A 20,866-nucleotide genomic window follows, 5' to 3' on the forward strand; every position below is an offset into this window, starting at 1 on the left:
AGCGGTCAAGGCCTGGTGAAGATGCAGGTAGAGCTGTTTGTACTCTACACACTCAGACATACTGGTGGTGTGTGTACCTAACAGGGTGTTAAACGTCCTCTGAATACTGCTCGTCACTTTTGAATTTTCAGGGAAAATTTAAGTGCGAAATTTTACTTTACAACCTAGCTCATAGGTTCCAACTAAGCCAATCACGTTGGGCGCCAGATGTGGGGGTTTTCTTTTTTGCTTTCCCGACTGCAATGTGTACATCGCCAATGTACATGTGGCAAACGCTTCACGAAGCTGTCGGAATTAGCAGAGAAAATACGAGAGCAACCGTACAGGGCCTGGGAGCAAGGTCGAGTTAGAGTCCTTGAGGGTCTCTTCTCAGACTAGTCTCACCTGGTCCTGCTCCACGTTGATCGTTGGAATCTCCTCAATGATTTAACACTTTAAGGGACTCCTAGGGTCCTCATCACATTTATAGTTTAGTGAATATAGGCAACTCGGTGTTGAAGACACCTGGAGCTGAAGGCTTGAGTAATGTTGGCAGTATTCAGAAGTGGTTCAACAGAAACACTGCATAAAGCTTAACAGTATTTATTTACTAACTTAACCACTAATACAAAGGGTGCTTGATTTACTTTAGATTGGCGTCAGAAAGGCTATGGTTGCATTAGCGAGACTCTTGACGTCTTGCTAAACGACTCGGATCCACTCGTGGCAAATCACCTAACTTAACACAGTTGACAGCCAATCATTAACATGGCAACCTAACTGTCGGTATGCAAAGGGATCACAAGAGTTCCAACCGGATACTCGGGTAATAATGATATGCAATAAACACAACTACACTGTCAATGGGACAGGCAATAACATGCACAATAATAATATCACACAATACTAAATGTGTGGTGTATGTGAAGCTCACATTCACAGATGAGTGAAATGCCGTAATACCTCACAGATAAACACGCATACACCGTCGGGTGTTTTCACCTATAACCTGTGTCAGGAATGAGTAGGTAAGAACTGTGGTTGATCCCTCAGATCAACACAGACAGACACAATAAAACAATGACAAGATCTTGTACTTACAGATGGGGGTACCTCTCTTATTAACTCACTCACTCAGGCCCATTTATGCAAGCCCTCATAGGTGGCCTGATATCTGGTTGCCTTGTTCTGAAGTGAGATCATTGACGACAGGTTTTCCCACAAACCGTACTTGACACGGGGGTACTCGCAGGAGGGCGTGCTGTATGTATAACCGACACACGCACACACTCTGGCACTGGCGGTGAGTAAGGGTGGTGACGTCATGTGGTACAGTGAGGGCGGCGGCGGGCAGCTCGAGGCTACACGATTGGGACAGAGTGGCAGCTGGCTGCTGCAGGTTATATGGTACCATGCACTACACTGTACACTGTGGTACAGGTACACTGTGGTAAAAGTCACACACAGATTACTTAGGCGGCGGCACTGCCTTAGTTCAGTCTAGGTCACTCACAACGATCTCCACTTGTCACCAGGGGTTACCTGATACCAGTCTGTTTCACTCTGGTGATTTTGTCACTATAGGCTTCTGAACAATATATTCACAATTGTGAATCTGAGCGAGTGTTGGTATATCAAAAAGACGCTGAGTTTAACTTGACAGTGAGGAATGGATGGTGTTCAGTCTATTGGCCGATAGACAGAACAGGACATGTCCTCTGTGTAAGGGCTTCCTCACGAGAATGCTCTGCAAGAGGCTGCTGGGCATCTCGTGGGACACAACACAAAATGTTACAATTTGACCAATAGCATTGGAGCAAATGAGCGGGAACCAATCATATTGACTGTTCCCTGATCAGTCAATATGGTGGTGATGAGGTGGAGGTGATGTCATGAACACATCACGATCACGTCACAGCTGTTATTCTCCATCGCACCGGTTGAGGTTGACCTCAGGGGTCAGAATCCGTCGTCTCGCAGGCGTCTCCCCTCTCTATCACGCTTTGCACTGGCCAATGTACTCATTGACCCTTTGTGGCAAGTATACTTAACTTCCCTGTATCTACTTCCTGCCTGGACATACGGCGGCCTCCGTATTATAAACGTATTCCTGGTTAGGTGTGCATTCTGTAGATACCCAACATGCCAGTTTATTATCCAGGGTTAACAGAGATAGGGCTTGTGCACAAGATCGGTGCACTGTGCACTGCAATGAGCCATTCAAGTCAGCTGTGGGAGAATCTTGAGAGACCATTCTCTTACAACATGTCAGATTACATATTTCACCAATCGGTCACCTAGCGGTTTGTAACATTTGATTTTGTATCCACAGATGTCAGTAACGTCTGAAAGCTCTAGTTCCTCGCTGTGTTTACTAGTTGTGTTTTTGCGGGGGTTGAGCTTTGCTCTTTCGGCCCACCTCTCAACTGTCAATCAACTGTTTACTAACTACTTTTTTTTTTTTTTTTTTTTTTTCACACCACACACACACACACCCCAGGAAGCAGCCCGTGACAGCTGACTAACTCCCAGGTACCTATTTACTGCTAGGTAACAGGGGCACTTAGGGTGAAAGAAACTTTGCCCATTTGTTTCTGCCTCGTGCGGGAATCGAACCCGCGCCACAGAATTACGAGTCCTGCGCGCTATCCACCAGGCTACGAGGCCCCCGCTGTGTTTGTGGTCCAATGTGATTAAGTTCCTTTGTTTGTTAGGTCTTATATGGTGCACTTTGATGTTAAATATATTGGGAATGGCATTATATAGGATACTTTGTGCCCTGCTATTTCCGAAAACACTCCTATCTTCGTCATCAAAGGCAATGATGAAAGTTTGCAAACCAGAACTCGTCCTACCTTGGTTGAGCGGTTGATGTTGATAATGAGGCCGCATGGGGCCGGGATGGTCTCTGTTTATGTCTGTATGATGACGGTGTTGCGCCTCTAATTTGTTTGCTTTACTGTACTGTATATTGTCTTGGAAAATTCCCTCTGGCTCCTCCTCTAAGACCGGGTGACCATCTTGACCTAAATGTGTGCCATGTAACAGTGGTTTCTTAAAACCCTCAAAGGGTTCATGAATGTTTGTACGAGAGATGCTGTGCGCACCTCCAGCCGTCACCATGTCAGTCGTTCCCCTGAATATACCTCTTCCAAGTGACCCAGCAGCCCACACTGATAACACGTACATTGCTGCCCTGAATACTGAACCCGATCTCGACGGGCTGACGTTTCTTAAGGTGGTGATTGCCGGGCGTATACATACAATACACCCCTGGAGGAGGGGGGCATCTTGTTGAGTGTCCTATCTAATTGTCGTTCCATGGTAGGTATGGGGCTTATTCGTGAATGAAATTATTACCTACTCGTTTCTATGCTTCTGAATGATCCTCATAACTTCCCAGGTTCGTGTGGTGGGCGACCAAGCCCCCGAGTCAGACTGTGTTGGAAGACTGTGCTCTGTAGCCCCTGCTACATTGGGCCCAGACCAAGCTACTCTTTTGACCCTCCCAACTAGCCCCTACCCCCCCTTCTGCTCTCCTCCCTCCACTGTGGTAGGGTTCAGTCGAAAGCCCCCAGTGGTGATCACCTCATTACCTAGAGCAGCTAATTCTCTCATTGTGACAACTACATCTTTTACTTCCCCTCTCACTGGGGGTGCTTGGCGCCGACCCCCCCCCCCCCAGACGCACTGCACGATTCCTTCCAGCAGTAATACGTTCCACGCCTTGTTTGGTCTTGCTACAGGGACTAAATACTTTGATCACAACCATCTTTATTCTACACATCCTGACGATTTCTTCCTCCATAAACACCTCATTGATTCGGTGGACACCTCTGTTACTTTTAACCCCGCTCGTTTTGGTACATGTGTTGTTGCTGTTCCTTCTCAGGATGCAGCTGCCCGCTTAGTCGCATTGTCCAGCATTGGGGAGACCCCTGTTTGGGTCTCCAAAAATGCCCGGTTAAATGCCAGTATTGACACTGTTATCCTCCCGCACCATGTTGCGACTGGCGTTAGGGACCTGAAAAACTGCCACGAGGATATTAATCATATCCTTGACGCTTAAGCACATTCTGTCCTCCAGGTTGATACGTTCACTCGACCCCCTCGTGGTTGTAGTCATCAGCCTCTTCGGGTTGCGAAGATCACTTTTGATAGTAGGACCCTTCAGCTCTCTTTAATTCTTGCTGGTGCCAGATGCTCCGTTCAGGAGTACATTCCCTCTCCTAGACTTAGCAATAAGTGCTGGAAATTTGGGCATGATACCCTCAAATGCACAAGTTCAGTGTCTCTATGCACAAGTCTCTATGCCCCATGTGTGGGGACTTGGGTCACTCTAAGACAGTGCTCTTCTTCCCGGGCTCACTGTGTTAATTGTTGTGACGCCCATCCTACCTTCTCCCGTGCATATATACACTACAGATTTGAGGAAGCCATCCTCAATTTGAAGCACTGCAATCAATATTTTTTTCCTGAGACGAGACGCAAAGTCTGCCATCTGTCCTCTTTCGCTAGCATATCTTATGCTCGTGAGTTGCGTTCCACCTTTCCTCGCCCTTCCCTCCATTCTCAGTCTCACAACCGTTTCCAGGCCTTGGATCCGGACATGCCCACCGACTTCTCCCCATGCTCCTTTACACTCTGAACCAAGAGGTCCTACTCCTGGTTCTCCATCTGGTGTTTTTCTCCTTCCTTCCCTGTCTGCCATGTCTCCTGTGTCTTCTTTCCAGTCTCCCCTCCGATCCTTCTTCAAAGCTCTACCCCTCCTGTCTCTTGGCCCTCCACACTGCCAGTCTATCCAGGCTGTTGTCCATCCTTTTTCCCCGCAATCTTCATGTTGATTGCTCCCATTCTCCCTTCTCCTGTTGAGACTATGGAAACTGTCGCCCAGTACGTTGTTGCTGGCACACCTGTCTCTTTAAGTCACAAACGTAAGCCTGACTCCTCTCCTTATTCCTTCCTGGTAGGTAAGAAGGCGTTGCTTTCTTCCGCGCCCTCTGACTCCGACTCTATCACTGTATTCCCTCCCATTTTGGTGGTCGAGCCCCCCTGTCCCGGCTATGGAGGTTCCTTTCGCCCTCGATTCTCTCTCTCGGTTGCTGCCCTTGCTGAAATGCGCTTTTCTGTTTCTGCCACCACTCCCCCTGACTTCCTTGACCGCCCCTCTCGATTACCTCCTTCAGCTCCGGACCCTGTCCATCTGCCTCTGGTCCGTCATCCTACTCCCTTGACTCCCTCGTCATTGCTAAATTTACCCATGCCCCCCTAACCCTGATTTCATAGATCTTGATCCTGATCTTATTTAGTATACTGTGTTCTTCTTTTCCTTTGCCTCTTCATTGTTCTCTCTCTACTTTTGAATTTTTTTATCCTTCAATGGAATATCCATGGATTTCTAGCCAACTTCTGATAACACAGTTTTCACCGCTTTCGGCTTTGTATATGTCTCCAAGAGCCGATGCTTGATGTTCATCCTGGTCACTTTTTGGGTTATGCCTTTCTCCCCCCCCCCCCTCCAGCTTTTGCTGGGCCCCATAACTCTACTGCTCTCTTGATTCGTACTGATATTCCCTTAGTCCTCCCTACTTTTTGTGTCGCCTATCCAATGTTCTATGGCCTGTATGTTTGTGGGTAAATGGTATACAGTCTGTTTCATTTACCTCCCCCTAAATGTCCCACTTTCTCTTCCCGATTTTATGCACCTGTTGGACTCCTTACCAGAGCCTGTGCTCCTGTTGGGTGATTTCAACTGTCAGCATACCCCCTGGGGTGATGCTCTGACAAACACCCAGGGTCACTTTCTTAAACCATTTGTCCTCTCTTCTTCCCTGTCTCTTCTGAATTCTGGTGAACCCACTTATGTGGACCATTTCCCCATCCTTGTCAGCTTTTTTCTCTTTTCACCCTCCACTCCCCTCTCCCTCTCCTTCCATAGGTGGCAGATTGCCAAGGCTGACTGTAATCTATTCACCCTCCATGCTACTCTTTCTGACCTCTCTGCTCTGCCTCTCCCTCGAGGCCTCCTCCCTTTTCATGGCACCATATACAATGCTCTCCTCCTCTCTATTCCTCTCTATTCCTCGCTCTACCTCCCGGGGCATGTGAAGTGCGTTTCCTGGTGGAATGCAGACTGTGTTTGGGGCAGTCCACTGTAAGCGTGCAACCTGGAAGAAACACCGACGCCGGCAGACGGCTGATTCTTTTATTTTATTTCGGAAAGTGAGTGCGGTGGCCCGTAGGACCATCCGTACAGCTAAACGTGAGAGTTAGAAATCTTTTGTTTCCACCATTACGTCTGATACTCCTCTGCCGCAGATCTGGAGGAAAATTTGCAAAATAGTGGGTAAGTTTGTTTCAGATGTCTCATCAGTCCTTCATCTCCATGGTACTCTTGTGGCGGATCCAGTGATGGTCGTGGCCGAACTGGGTTCACCCTTTTCAACTGTTAGCTCTGGTTCTCATCTTCCTCAATCCTTCCTTCTTCGTAAGCCCGTTCTTGACTCTCATCTCTTAGATTTCCGCATTCATCTCTGACGTTTCTATAACGATCCCTTCTTTCTCTTCGAACTTCAGTCTACTCTGGCCCTCTGTGGTTCTATGGCAGTGGGCTCAGATGACATTCATTATAAGATGCTTCGCCATCTCCCTCCATGCGCGTCCCAGTATTTATTGAATCTGTAGAACCGTATCTGGGAGTCATTGCCAGCCCCTAATAGGACTGGCTTGATGTGGTTGTCCTTCCTTTTCGGAAACCTGGATCTCTAGGGAACATCCCTTAAGGACTTCCACTCCACTGCTATCACGAGTTGCGTTCTCAACATATGGTCAATACGTTCTTTGCAACACTCTTTGAACGTGTGGTCAATATCCATCTGATGTAGTTCTTGGAACACTATCACCACCTCTCCCCTTCTCAATTTCTTTTTTGCAAGTGCAGGAGCACGACTGATGTCTTGATGTACTTGGAGGTCTATATTCGTACTACCTTTGCTGCGAAGACCCCCGTTGTTACTGTCCTTTTTGACCTGGAATAGGCATACGACACACAGGGAGATACCATATTCTGTGCCAATACGAAGGTGTACCTCAAAGTAGTGTTCTGAGCACTACTCTTTTCCTGGTTGCCCTCAATGGTCTTCTTTCCTCCCTTCCTTCTGGCTTCTCCACTCTCTATGTCGACGATCTTACCCTCGTGTGTCGAGGTGACGATTCACCTTTCATCCAACGGCTGCTTCAACTTGCGATTGATGCCGTGCCGTCTTGGGCCACCAATCATGGCTTCAAATTCTCTACAACTAAAACATGTGCTATGAATTTTACTCAGAAGCATTTCGTTCATCGTCCCCCTCTGTTGCTTTATGGTCATCCCCTTTTGAACAAAGATTCTGCTTTGTTTTTGGGGCTAATCATTGACACTCGTTTATCTTGGTCGTCCCATATCTCTTACCACCGAGTTGAATTCTCTAAGGCTCTTAACTTACTTTATGTCTTGTCCCATATTTCTTGGGGAGCTGATAGGATCATGCTCTTCTCTTTACATTCCCAATGGTTTCCCAATGTCTGGACAGGAAGCGTGTTAGACTTATCTAGTTTCCCATATTCCAACTACTGACCTTCTCCAGGATTTACTGCTAGGTAAACAGACATCTGACGAAAATAAAGGTACCCAAACGTCATGTCTCTATCCTACTGCTGGGCTCGAACATTTTGTTCTAAAAATTTGGCTCTTTTTTACTTTAATGATGTTACATGTGACTGATGTTCATCAGGCTGACCCAACAGGCTTTAACAAAACTTATGACGATGTTTTGTTAAAGCAAAAAAAAAAAAACAAACATTCTTGACATAACCTTACAACACATTCAAATACAACGTACAAAATTTTTAATATTTTACAGTGTCTAATATTGATATCTCTCTTAGGCCTGATTATATGCTATACTAAACCATAGCAGCTTACTAGAATTAAACAAAGTCTAATTATTTGCACTACAATTCACACAGAAATCATAATAGAGTGATATATTATATTAGTAAATCCACAAGGGCCATGATGAGTGTTCGAACTTATACACTAGATGTTCCCAGCTGCGCCTTAATCAACTGTGCCACGACATGGTTAAAAGAAATGCAACCTTGAGTGCTACTGCCCTCACTTGGATCTCAAAGCTTCTCCGAAGCCCAATCAAGGTTACACACAATCTCATTTAACAACTGCACCTAAACAACCTCCCCACCTCTTACTGGAGGTGCTCGGCGCCGTTACCTCCACACTCGCATGCGCACAATTCCTTCTGGTTCTAATACATTTCAAGCTATTGGAAGTTATTCTCCCGCTTTTGCGACTGATGACAATGAACTGAAAGACTGCCAAGACGTTTACTTGACCCCCTTGTGGTGGTCGTCGTCAGCCTCTTAGCTGACGACGACCACCACAGTTTACTGATTCTAGGTTGTGCCAGATGCTCCGTTTAGGAGTACATTCATTCCCTCTCCTCGCCTCTGCAGCAGGTGCTGGAGATTTGGCCATGATCCCTGCCGGTGCACAAGTGAGGTGTCTCGTGTGGAGACTCAGGTCACTCTTAGACAGAGTGCTCTTCTTCCCAAGCTCACTGCATCAATTGCAGTGACGCCCATCCTGCCTTCTCCTGCACATGTGTGCACTACAAATTTGAGAAAGCTATCATCAATTTGAAACAGCACGATCATTTACCTTTTCCTGAGGCGAGACACCAAGTATGCCTTCTTCCCTTTTTCTCTGGTATGTCTTATGTTGTGTGTTTCATTCCACTTGTCATCGCCCTCTTCCACTTTCTTAGTTTCGCACAACCGTTTGCAGGGCTTAGACCTGGACACCTCCACCACTACGACACCTGCTCTTTTGTGTTCTGAGCCAGAGGATCTTCTTCTAGTTCTCCGGCTGGTATTTCCTTCCTTCATTCCCAGTCTTCCCTGCCTCCTGTGCTCTATTTCCCTTCTCGGGCCTCACCTCTGTCTATTGGCCCTCCACACCGCCTGTCCTTCCAGGCCGTTGGCCATCCTCTACCCAGCAATCAGCAATCAATGGGAGTTTACCATTCCCATTCTCCTTCTCCTGTTGAGACTGTACAGGCTGTCGCCCATTACATTGCTGCTGGTACTCCTGTCTCTTTACATCAGAAACGTATACCTGGCACATCTCCTTCCTCCACAGTGGTTAAGAAGGCATCGCTCTCTTCCTCACCTTCCAACTCAGACTCTATTCCTGTATCCCCTCCCATTTCAGTGGTTGAGTCCCCTGTCCCAACTATGAAGGTTCCCTTGGTCCTCGATTTGCTCTCGGATGTTGCCCTTGATGAAGTGCACTCCCAAGGGAGTCCCTCCCCCCCTTCCCCCTGATTCTCTTGACCGTCCCTCTCCCATGCCTCCTCTCAATCCAGACTCAGTCCGCCTCTGGTTCATCCTACCAATCCCTCGACTCCATTGTCCTTGCTAGATTTACCTCCTGTAACTCCGATTTCACTGATTCTGATCTTATAATTCTTAGTATACTGTGTTCTTCTTTGCCTTTGTTTCTCCCTTGTTCTCTGTTTCTGTTTCCTCTATTTTTGATAATATCTATTCTTCAATAAAATATTCGTGGATTGTATGCCAACTTCCACGAACTCCGACTTCTGATAACACAATTTTTACCACTTTGTGTCTGTCTCCAGGAGCTGATGCTTGGCGCATGTCCTGGTCACTTCCACAGATATTCCTTTCTCTCATTCCCTCCAGCTTTTGCTGGAGGCCCATAACTCTACTGCTCTCTTGATTTGTACTGATAATCCCTTCGTTCCTCTTACTTTTTCAATCGCACATTCAGTGTTCTGCGCTCGTAACTTTGTGAGTAAATGATATAATCTGTTCAATTTATCTCCCCTCAAATGTCCCACTTTCTTTTCCTGATCTTAAACACCTATTGGACTCCTTACCTGAGCCTGTGCTCGTTTTAGGTGATTTTAACTGTCGGCATACCCTCTTGGGCGATGTTCTGACAAAAACCCGGAAACACCTTCTCAAACCATTTGTCCTCTCCTCTTCTTTGTCTTTTCTGAATTCTGGTGAACCCACTCATGTTGACTCACACCCTCTCCTGTCTTGACCTTTCACTCTGCTCGTCTTCCGCTTATTTAGAGTTCACTTGGCATGTTCTTGACGACCTCCATAACAGTGACCATTTCCCTATTCTTGTCACCGCTTCTCGCCCTCCCCTCTCCTTCCCTTGGTGGCAGTTTGCCAAGGCTGACTAGAATCTCTTAACTCTTTATGTTATTCTTTCCAACTCTGATCTGCCTCTCCCTCGAACCCTCCTCCTTTTTCATGACGCCATATTAGATGCTGCCTCCCGCTCTGTTCCTCGTTCTACCTCCCGGGGCACGTGGAAAGCAGACTGTGCTCGAGTTGTCTGCTGTAAGAGTGCAGCCTGGAAGAAAAATAGACGCCGACAGACGGCTGCTTCTTTTCTTTTCTTTTTTCTTTTGGAAGGCAAGTTTGGTGGCTTGTAGGGCCATCCATATGGCTAAACGTCAGAGTTGGAAATCTTATGTTTCCACCAATACGAGTGACACTCCTCTGCCCCGGATCTGGAAAAAAATCCGTAGGATAGTGGGTACGCGTGTTCCAGATGTCTCACCAGTCTTTCACCTCCGTGGCTCTCTTGTGGAGGATCCAGTGTCGGTCGCGACTGAACTGCGATCCCACTTTTCGACAGTTAGCTCCGGTTCTCATCTTCCTCAATTCTTCCTTCTTCATAAGCCCCTTCTTGAATATTGTCCCATAGATTTTTGCACGCATCTCCAGCTTTCCTATAATAATCCCTTTTCTCTTTCTCTCTCTCTCTCTCTCTCTCTCTCTCTCTCTCTCTCTCTCTCTCTCTCTCTCTCTCTCTCTCTCTCTCTCTCTCTCTCTCTCTCTCTCTCTCTCTCTCTCTCTCTCTCTCTCAGAACTCCAGTCTGCCCTGACCCTCTGTGGTTCTATGGCAGTGGGTTCAGATGACATTCATTATGAGATGCTTCACCATTGCCCTTCATGTGCGTTTCAGTATTTACTGAATATTTATAACCATATCTGAGAGTCGTCGTCAGTCCCTGAGGACTGGCTTGAAGCGGTTGTCCTTCGTATTCGGAAATCAAGTTCTTTAGGGACATCCCCTAAGGACATCCCTCCCATTGCCCTCGTGAGTTGCTAATGCAAACTCTTTGAACGTATGGTCAGTGTCCGTCTGATGTGGCTCTTGGAACACTATCACCACCTCCCCCCTTCTCAATTTGGCTTTCGTAAGTGTTGCAGCTTGACTGATGTCTTGGTGAATGTGAGATATTTCTTTATTGGATTGACCTTATAGAGGCGGGAGCAACCGCCAGGACCTCAAAGATGTTAAAGTCCTTATGCACTGAGTCGTCGGGATCCTTATATGCCGTAGTACTCGTAAGGGTAACCCATAGGTTCTCACTTCAGTATTAGTAATGAGAGTGGCGCTATGAATCAGGTTTCTAATTCCCAGAAGCAAGGCCATCAGATAAAAATTCACATGAATTATTGTAGTAATAAATGTGAGAACAATTATGTTGTAGGGTTGAAATAAAGACCGTTCTCTAACAATCAACAACGTTTATTCAACAAAGTACTAAACTACTACAACAACGATTTTACGTTACGTTAATTTCTCTCAACGGCATTTTCAATGCAATTATCAACAACTGAGTATACCAACGACTCCTGTCAATTGCCGCGAGACTGAACTTATTCAAACAATCAAACTTATTCACAGCTCTTTGCAATATAAATCTATAATCACAACTTGCTAAAACCACTCGTGCAGCCTCCTGCATTTAGATTGTAACGATTAAGACGTTAAATGACAATACAAGTAACCACCTGTTAATTCTATGTTAACACTTGTCTCTCAAGACACAAACAAAAGAATGAAGATTACACTAATTGATCAACAATGATTAATTACGTTAAGTAACTGTCAAGAGTCTAGCCCTAGCTTCGGTAGGGGAAGGACGTGGTGAATCGGCGCTCCGGCTGTTGGTGGTATTTACCAATTTGGCCGGTTGAGGGCGGGTGTGTCTCTGCCTGCCTGTGCTGACGTGGAGTTAACGATGGGGGTCCCCCTCCCCCCTGTCCTGCGGACTCAGTCTGTGGGCCTCGAATTTTCCGGCCGGGCTGGGTACCCAGAGATAGCGCTGGTGTGTGAGGTGCTTCATGTCCCTGTGATCGACATTTATGGTGTCGAGCTGGTGACGGCTCGTCGGGCGATATTGAAATTTACCGAGGAATTGGCATATCGCGAGTTTCTCCGTCGTTACGAGGGGCGGACATTTCCCCTGCCGGATGGTGCGGGCACTGTGTCACTATCTGATCGGAGTGGTGCCCTCACGTACGTCAGTGTGCATGGGGCTCCGTTGGAGTTTCCAGAGAGTCTGCTGCGGCGGTACTTCGGCCGGTATGGCGCAGTGATTAGTGTGTGGGTGAACGTGGTGTCTTCCAGTCCACTTAAGGGTGTGAGGACCAACATTCGCACCCTGGGCATGAGGCTCCGGGACGATATTCCGTCCTCTGTGCGGCTTATGGGCTACAACGTTCGGGTATTTTACGCCCGCCAGCCTCGGATGTGTTATCGTTGTGGCCTCTTGGGCCATCAGGCTGCTGACTGTTCTGCGCCTGCCGTTGCACCCGTGAACCTCTTCAGTGAGGTGGATTTTCCGCCGCTTCCTGTGGAGGAGGATTCAGTGGATGTGGCCGTCTCTTCAGCCCCGGATGTGCCTCCTGTGTCGCCTGTTGCGCCGCCTGGTGTGCCCCCTGTTGTTGTCGCCTCTCCTAAAGAGGTGGTGGCGTCGCAGGGTGATCGTCCTGCACCGACTTGTGTCCCTGGGGTTCTTCAGACTGCCTGCTGCTCGATTCCCTCGTCTTCCAGTTCGTCCTCTGCTGCGTCTGACCTTGTCCCTGCACCCTCGCCGTCTGTTCCGGCTGTGCTGGGTGTTGGGGTGAATTCGGCGCTTCCTCCTGTGCCTGGCCTGGTGCCCCATGTGGTTGAGGATGCTGCCGTTCTGCAACGTGCATCGGTTCGTCCTGCTTGTGTTGCGCGTGTCTCGGAGTCTGCCTCCGGGTCGGATGATGTGCGGCCCGAGCCTAAGCGTTCTCGGCGTTCGTCTTCAGCATGGACAGATGTTGGCGACTTCGTCGCTTGTGAATCTGCCGGCGACGGAGGGGTGGCTCAGGTTATGTTGCATACTACGGTGACGGCGGAGGTGCATTTGCCTGAGGATGCCCGTGCCAGTGTTTCGGCCTCCACTGCAGATATGGTGACTGAGGTTCCTGCTTCGGGTGTGTCGCCTGCATCGGATGGCTACGGTTCTTCATGGGGGTGGTTCCCCCTGCCGAGGTTCGTGGTGAGCGGGGTGGCCTGGTGATGGTGTTGAAAAAGACTGCTCGTTCTGGGGGTTCTGTAACCCCTTCCTCGGTCCCCGTTTCATCGGCTGCGGTCTCGACGCCTCTTCCGTCTCCGGCCGTCTCTTTAGTGTCTCCTGCGGTCTCGGTGGAGTTGCCATCTCGTCAATTGTCCCCTGCTCCTGTGCGTACGGCGACGCGGCCGTCTCGGCAGCCCTCGTACGCTTCAGCGGTGTCGTCTGCTACCTCGAAGGACGTGGGTTGCGCTCCCCAGCCTCGTTATGCGACTTGCGTCAGTGAGCTTAAGGAGTGGCCGTTTCCACCTGATCTGGTGGTTCCCGAGTTTATGAAGGGCCCGCGGCGGCAGGGGGATTGTCCCCCTACCGTCAGGGAATATATGATTTGGGAGGCCTACAAGCGACGGTATCCCTGGGATGCGGAGACGTATGGTCTTGTCTCTGAGGAATGTGTTCCTCACTCGTGATTCCTTTGTGTGTTATGGGTTGTTTCCATTAGTGTGCATGGGTGTGGGGTGCGGGTCGGGTGTGTATGAGTGGGTGGGGCGGGTTTGTTTCCCGGTTCCTGCGTGCTCCGGTTTGTGGTTGTGGGTTTTTTGTGTGGCTTGTGTGTATGTGTCCGGTTCCTGTGCGGTCCGGGGTTTGGTTTGTGTGTGTCTGGTTGTGGGTGTCATGTTCTTATGTTATGCTTTGTGGTTCTATGGTTGTATGATGCTGTTTGTGCGCTTGTTTGTGTGGTGTTGAGTGCCCTTCAGGCTGTTGGCGTGACCCCGTCTGGGTTTATGCTTTTTGTCGAGTTTTGCCGTTGAGCTTTTCTTTTTGTTTATTGTATAATTATGTTGTTGTATTGTTAGTTATTTATTATTTACTTTTTTGTTTTTATGTTGGTGCCTCTCCGTGTGTGTGTGCGGTGCTGGTAGCCTTGTTCTCTATGTTTCAGGTTTTGGTGTGTTATTTCTGTTTTGTATTCTGCTGTGTTTCACTTAATTATTGTGTTCTGTTTGTAATTATTGTTGTTTTGTGATCGGCCCTTCCGGCCGGCGTTATTGTGTTTAGTACTTTTGTTCCTTAGTTTTGCCCGTTTGTGCTTTGTTTTTTTGTTCTGTTTTATGATGTAACTGTTTCCTTTTATTGTACTTATAAGCATGCTTGCATGTAAAAAAAAAAAAAATAAAAAAAAATAAAAAAAAATGTTGTAGGGTTGACATAAAGACCGTTCTCTAACAATCAACAACGTTTATTCAACAAAGTACTAAACTACTACAACAACGATTTTACGTTACGTTAATTTCTCTCAATGGCATTTTCAATGCAATTATCAACAACTGAGTATAGCAACGACTCCTGTCAATTGCCGCGAGACTGAACTTATTCAAACAATCAAACTTATTCACAGCTCTTTGCAATATAAATCTATAATCACAACTTGCTAAAACCACTCGTGCAGCCTCCTGCATTTAGATTGTAACGATTAAGACGTTAAATGACAGTACAAGTAACCACCTGTTAATTCTATGTTAACACTTGTCTCTCAAGACCCCCTCCCCGCTCAGCTCGTTGTCGCCGTCTGGGGGCTTAGTGGGCGGCTGCCGGAGTGTGATGCTCCTTGGGACAGTCCTCTGTCCTTTTCTAGCCTTGTGCTCCTGCTGCCGTCCTCTCCAATTCTGCTGGGCATCTTTTCCTTTTCCTTCTGTTTCGTTTTTCTCCCCCCTCTTCTCCTATCTGCTTGCCGTTTCCTGCCGACCTTTTGCTCGTTCTGGTTCTTCCCTTGGACTTCTTCTACTTTGACGCCCGGGTGCTTGAGGAGGCATACTCTTGCACCCGTAGAACTGCAGTACCCGACGTCGAGAGCGAGGGGAACCTTTTATTGTCAATCCCCACTTCGTCACTGAACCCGATCTCGACGGACTGTCGGTTTCTTAAGGTGGCGTTTGTGGGGCGTATACTCACGGCGCACCCCTAGGAGGCCCCGACAAGATCGGCGATAGCTTCTTGTTGGGTGTCCTGCCTCTAATTGTGGCTCCATGGTGGGTGTGGGGGCACATTCGTGAGTGAATTCGTAATTTCGTCAAGATGATAACCCCTGTTTCGGCTGCTTCTGGCTTCCCTTTTCAGGCTCGTGGGGTGGGCGACCAAGCCCCCGAGTCGGTCCGTATTGGAAGACCGGGCTCTGTAGCCTCCGCTGCATTGGGCCCCGACCTTGCTCCTCCTTTGGCCTCTCTGACTCCTTCCCCTGGCTCCCCTCCCTCCTCTGTGGTTGGGTCGAGCCCCAAGCCCCCAGTGGTGACTACCTCGTCCCCTGGCGCGGCTCCTTCTCTAGTTGTTACTACTGCGCCTTTTAACCCCTCTCTCTCTGGGGGTTCTCACCGCCGTTCTCGTCACGGCCGCCCTCGCTCGATTCCTTCCAGTTCTGCTACCTATCAAGCCTTGTTTGGTCCCGCTTCGTGGGCCAAATATTTTGATCTCCTCCCTCTTGATTCTGCGCCTCCTGACGATTTCTCCCTTCATCGACATCTCATTGATTCCGTGGATGCCTCCATTACTTTTAACCCCACTCGTCTCGGTACGCGTGTCGTTGCTGCTCCTTCTCAGGATGCTGCTTCCCGCTTGGCTGCCTTATCCTGCCTTGGCGAGACCCCCGTTCGGGTCTCGAAGAACGTCCAGTTGAATGCCAGTGTTGGCACTATTTTGCTCCCGCCCCATGTTGCGACCGGTGTTCGGGACCTACGCGACTGCCACGACGATATTCGACATATCCTCGCTGCCCAGGGCCATTCTATTCTCCAGGTGGACACGTTTACTCGTCCCCCTCGTGGTAGTCGCCGTCAACCCCTCCGGGTTGTGAAGATTACCTTTGATGGTAGGACCCTTCCACCCTCTGTCATTCTTGCTGGTGCCAGGTGCTCTGTCCAGGAGTACATTCCTTCTCCTCGGCTCTGCAACAAGTGCTGGAGGTTTGGGCATGGTGCCCTCCGCTGCTCCGGGACTGTCTCTCTCTGTCCTTTGTGTGGTGGCGAAGGTCACTCTAAGTCGGAGTGCGCTTCTCCCCAGGCTCGTTGCCTCAACTGCGGTGAGGCCCATCCTACCTTCTCCCGTGCGTGTGTCCATTACAAGCTTGAGGCAGCCGTCCTCAACTTGAAGCACCGGGAGCGTTTATCTTTTCCTGAGGCGAGGCGGCAGGTTCGCCGGCTCCCGCCTTATGCTAATGTCTCTTATGCTCGCGTGTTGCGCTCTTCCTCTCCTCATCCTTCCCGCCTTCCTCAGACTCACAACCGTTTCCAGGCCTTGGACCCTGGTGCGCCCACTGCCCCCTCCTCTGTCCCTTTGGGTTCTCTCCCGAAGGATCCTCCTCCTGGTCCTCTGTCTGGGGTTCCCCTTCCTTCTACCCGGTCTGTCGTGTCTTCTGTGTCTCCTTCCTCGTCCCCCTCCGATCCTCCTTCCCATCCTCTTCCTCCATCTATCGGCTCTCCCCGCCGCCTGTCGGTGCGGGCGGATGTCCATCGCTCTCCTAACGGCCGTCGTGTGTGCTCTCGTTCGGCTTCTCCTGTTGAGACACTGGAATCCGTTGCCCGGTACGTAGTTGCTGGGACACCGGTCTCTTTAAGTCAGAAGCGTAAGCCTGGCTCCTCTCCTTCCTCTTCCCCGGCGGGTAAGAAGGCTTCGCTTTCTTCCTCAGCTCCTCCTTCTGGCTCTGTTGCTCCTTCCGCTCCCGTTTCGGTGCTTGCGCCCCCTGTTCCTGCTATGGAGGTTTCTTTGGCCCCTGCTTCCCTTTCGGTTGCTGCTCTTGCTGGGGTGCGCTCCTCTCTTTCTACTCCCCCTCTTCCTGCTGCTGTCCTTGACTGCTCCTCTCCGTTGTCTCCTCCTCCTCCTCCTCCTCCGGACCCTGCCCGCCCACCTCTGATCTGTTCTCCCGTTTCCTTCCCTCCGTCTTTGCTCAGTTTACCCATGCCCCCTAACCCTGACTTTGCTGACCCTGATCCCGACCCTGATATTCTTTAACGTGCTCTGTTGGTCTTTCGCCTTTGTTTCTTCCTTGTTCTCTGTTTTTGTCCTTTCTCTTCTCGTCGTTGTCCATTCTTCAATGGAACGTTCGAGGTTATTACGCCAATTTCCTCGAACTCCAACTTCTGGTTTCGCGGTTTTCGCCCCTTTGTGTCTGTCTCCAGGAGCCGATGCTTGGTGCTCGTCCTGGTCGTTTTCGTGGCTATTCCTTTCTCTCCCCCCCCCCCCAGCCATTGCTGGGGCTTCTAATTCTTCTGCTCTCTTGATTCGGGCTGATGTTCCCTTTGTTCCTTTACTTTTTCCTTCGCCTCTCCATTGTTCTGCTGCTCGTATCTTTGTGGGGAAATGGTACACAGTTTGTTCCATTTATCTCCCCCCGAGTGTCCCGCTCTCTCTTCCTGATTTGAAACACCTCCTAGACTCCTTGCCGGAGCCTGTGCTCCTGCTGGGTGACTTCAATTGTCGTCATTCTCTTTGGGGTGACGTTCTGACGAATACCCGGGGTCGCCTCCTTGAGCCGTTTCTCCTCTCTTCTTCCCTGTCTCTTCTGAATTCTGGTGAGCCCACTCATTTGGACTCTCGAACTCGCACCCTTTCTTGTCTTGATCTTTCTCTCTGCTCTTCTTCTCTTTACTTAGATTTCACATGGCAGGTTCTTGATGACCTCCATGGAAGTGATCATTTCCCCATCCTTGTTTCCTTTTTCTCTTTTCGCCCTTCCCTCTCTTTCCCTAGGTGGCAGTTTGCTAAGGCGGACTGGACCCTGTTTTCCCTCAGTGCTACTCTCTCTGACCTCTCCCTTCTGCCCCTCTCTCGCGCTCTCCTCCTTTTTCATGACACTGTCTTCGACGCTGCCCTCCGCTCTATTCCTCGCTCTTCCTCTCGGGGTCCACGGAGGTGCGTTCCCTGGTGGAATGCGGACTGTGCTCGGGCTGTCCGCTGTAAGCGTGCAGCCTGGAAGAAGCACCGCCGTAGGCAGACGACCGATTCTTTTCTTTTCTTTCGGAAAGCGAGTGCGGTGGCCCGTAGGGCCATCCGTACGGCTAAACGTGAATGTTGGGCATCTTATGTCTCGACAATTACGTCCGAAACCCCTCTGGCCCAGATCTGGAAGCGTATCCGCAAGATAGCGGGTAAGTTCGTTCCCGATGTTTCACCGGTCCTTCACCTCCATGATACTCTTGTGGCGGACCCGTTGCAGGTCGCTTCCGAACTGGGTTCCCTCTTTTCTTCTGTTAGCTCTGGTCTTCATCTTCCCCAATCTTTCCTTCTTCGTAAACCTGTCCTTGAGTCTCGTCCTTTAGATTTCTGCACTCATCTTCAGCTTCCCTATAATGATCCCTTCTCTCTCTCTGAACTTCGTTCTGCCCTGGCCCTCTGCGGTTCTACGGCGGCGGGCTCCGATGGTATTCATTATGAGATGCTTCGCCATCTCCCTCCGAGCACGTCTCAGTATTTACTGAGTCTGTATAATCGGATCTGGGAGTCGTCGTCAGTCCCTGAGGACTGGCTCGATGCCGTTGTCCTCCCTGTTCGCAAACCAGGGTCTCTGGGTACTTCCCCTAAGGACTTTCGCCCTATTGCTCTCACAAGTTGTGTCTGCAAACTCTTTGAACGTATGGTTAACGTTCGTCTGATGTGGTTCCTGGAACACCATCACCTCCTCTCCCCTTCTCAATTTGGTTTCCGCAAGTGCCGCAGCACGACAGATGTCCTGGTGAACTTGGAGGTCTATAAACGTACTGCTTTTGCTGCGAAGACCTCCGTTGTTGCCGTCCTTTTTGACCTAGAAAAGGCTTACGACACCACTTGGCGTTATCATATCCTATCTCAACTTCATTCTTTTGGCCTTCGTGGTCATCTCCCTCTCTTTCTCCGCAGCTTCCTCTCTCGTCGTTCCTTTCGGGTGCGCCTTGGTACCGCTCTCTCTCCCCCTTTTCAGCAATACGAAGGTGTGCCCCAGGGTAGTGTTCTGAGCACTACTCTTTTTCTGGTTGCCCTCAATGGTCTTCTTTCCTCTCTTCCTTCTGGTGTCTTCTCCGCTCTCTATGTCGATGATCTTACCCTTTGTTGTCAGGGTGATGATTCGCCTCTCCTTCAACGCCGGCTTCAACTTGCGATTGATGCCGTGTCGTCTTGGGCCACAGGTCATGGCTTCAAGTTCTCTACTTCTAAGACTTGTGCCATGACTTTTACGCGGAAACGGGTTGTTCTTCGTCCCTCTTTGTCACTTTATGGTCATCCCCTTGAATACAAAGATTCCGCGAAGCTTTTGGGGTTATTCCTTGACACTCGTTTGTCTTGGTCTCCCCATATCTCTTACCTCCGTGTTGAGTGCTCTAAGTCCCTTACCCTCCTTCAGGTCTTGTCCCATACTTCTTGGGGGGCAGATAGGCGCACTCTCCTTGCTTTACATTCCTCTCTCGTCCTGTCTAAGCTCGATTATGGTTGCCCTGCTTACTCGTCTGCTTCTCCTTCTACTCTTCGCCGTCTTGATGCTTTGCACCATACTGGGTTGCGCCTCAGTTCTGGTGCCTTTCGTTCGACTCCCGTCCTTAGCTTGTATGTTGACACTGGCTTCCTGTCTCTCCAGGACCGCCGTGATCGCTACTGTCTTCGCTATCTTGCGCGGCCCTTGCAACATCCTTCCTCTCGTCTCTGTCGTGCTTTAACTTTTACCCCTCCTGCGGTTCCTGTTCCTCTTCACCACCTCCCTCTTTCTGTCCGGTTATCTCGCCTGCAGGATTCTCTTTCCGTTCGTATTTCTGATGTTTCTCCTCGTGTTGTTCCTTCTTTGCCCCCGTGGAGGGTCCCTCTTCCGCGGTTTTGTACATCCTTGACTCGTATCACTAAAGCTTTTACCCCTCCTACAGTTCTAAAACGCCTTTTCCTCGAGCACTTTTCTTCTCACTCCCGCTCCGTTTCTGTCTTCACCGATGGGTCTAAGTCAGCGGACGGTGTTGGCTACTCTGTTGTTTTTCCTGATCGCACTTATATGTGTCGCTTGCCTCCGGAGACTAGCATCTTTACAGCGGAACTTTATGCTATTCTCTATGCTCTTCGTCTCCTGCTTTCTCGTTGTCAGTCTTCCTTTGTGGTTGTTGTTGACTCTCGTAGTGCCCTCATGGCTCTCGGGTGCTTTAATCCAGTTCCTCCGGTAGTTGTCGAGATCCAGCATTGGCTGTTTCTCGTTCACAGTAAATTTAAGTCGGTTGAGTTTTGTTGGGTTCCCAGCCATATTGGCGTGTCTTTAAATGAGCGTGCGGATGCTGCCGCTAAGGAAGCTGTCCGCTCTTGTCCCATCTCTCGTAAAGGCATTCCGTATTCCGACTTTTACCCGGTTATCCATTCCTCAGTCTTTACCCGTTGGCAGGCTTCTTGGTTGTCTGTTACTGGTAACAAGCTACGTACTCTTAAATGTTGTGTTTCCTCGTGGCCGTCCTCCTTCC

General features: G+C 49.4%; 1 protein-coding gene across 2 annotated transcripts in view; it reads left to right on the forward strand.

Moving 5' to 3' along the window:
* LOC123751601 (polycystin-2-like) overlaps positions 1 to 20,866 on the forward strand; it is a 131,389-nt gene that overhangs the window by 12,891 nt on the left and 97,632 nt on the right. Inside the window, exon 1 of one of the 2 annotated variants that reach the window (XM_069312336.1) lies at positions 11,990 to 12,042. The exons of the other annotated variant lie outside the window; for it this stretch is intronic. The gene's annotated coding sequence lies outside the window, so the exon portion shown is untranslated. Of the gene's footprint in view, positions 1 to 11,989; positions 12,043 to 20,866 lie in introns of those variants that run through there. 2 annotated transcript variants of the gene reach the window in all.

This window comes from Procambarus clarkii, chromosome 1 (assembly GCF_040958095.1).
Source record: "Procambarus clarkii isolate CNS0578487 chromosome 1, FALCON_Pclarkii_2.0, whole genome shotgun sequence".
In the NCBI taxonomy this organism is placed as follows: domain Eukaryota; kingdom Metazoa; phylum Arthropoda; class Malacostraca; order Decapoda; family Cambaridae; genus Procambarus; species Procambarus clarkii.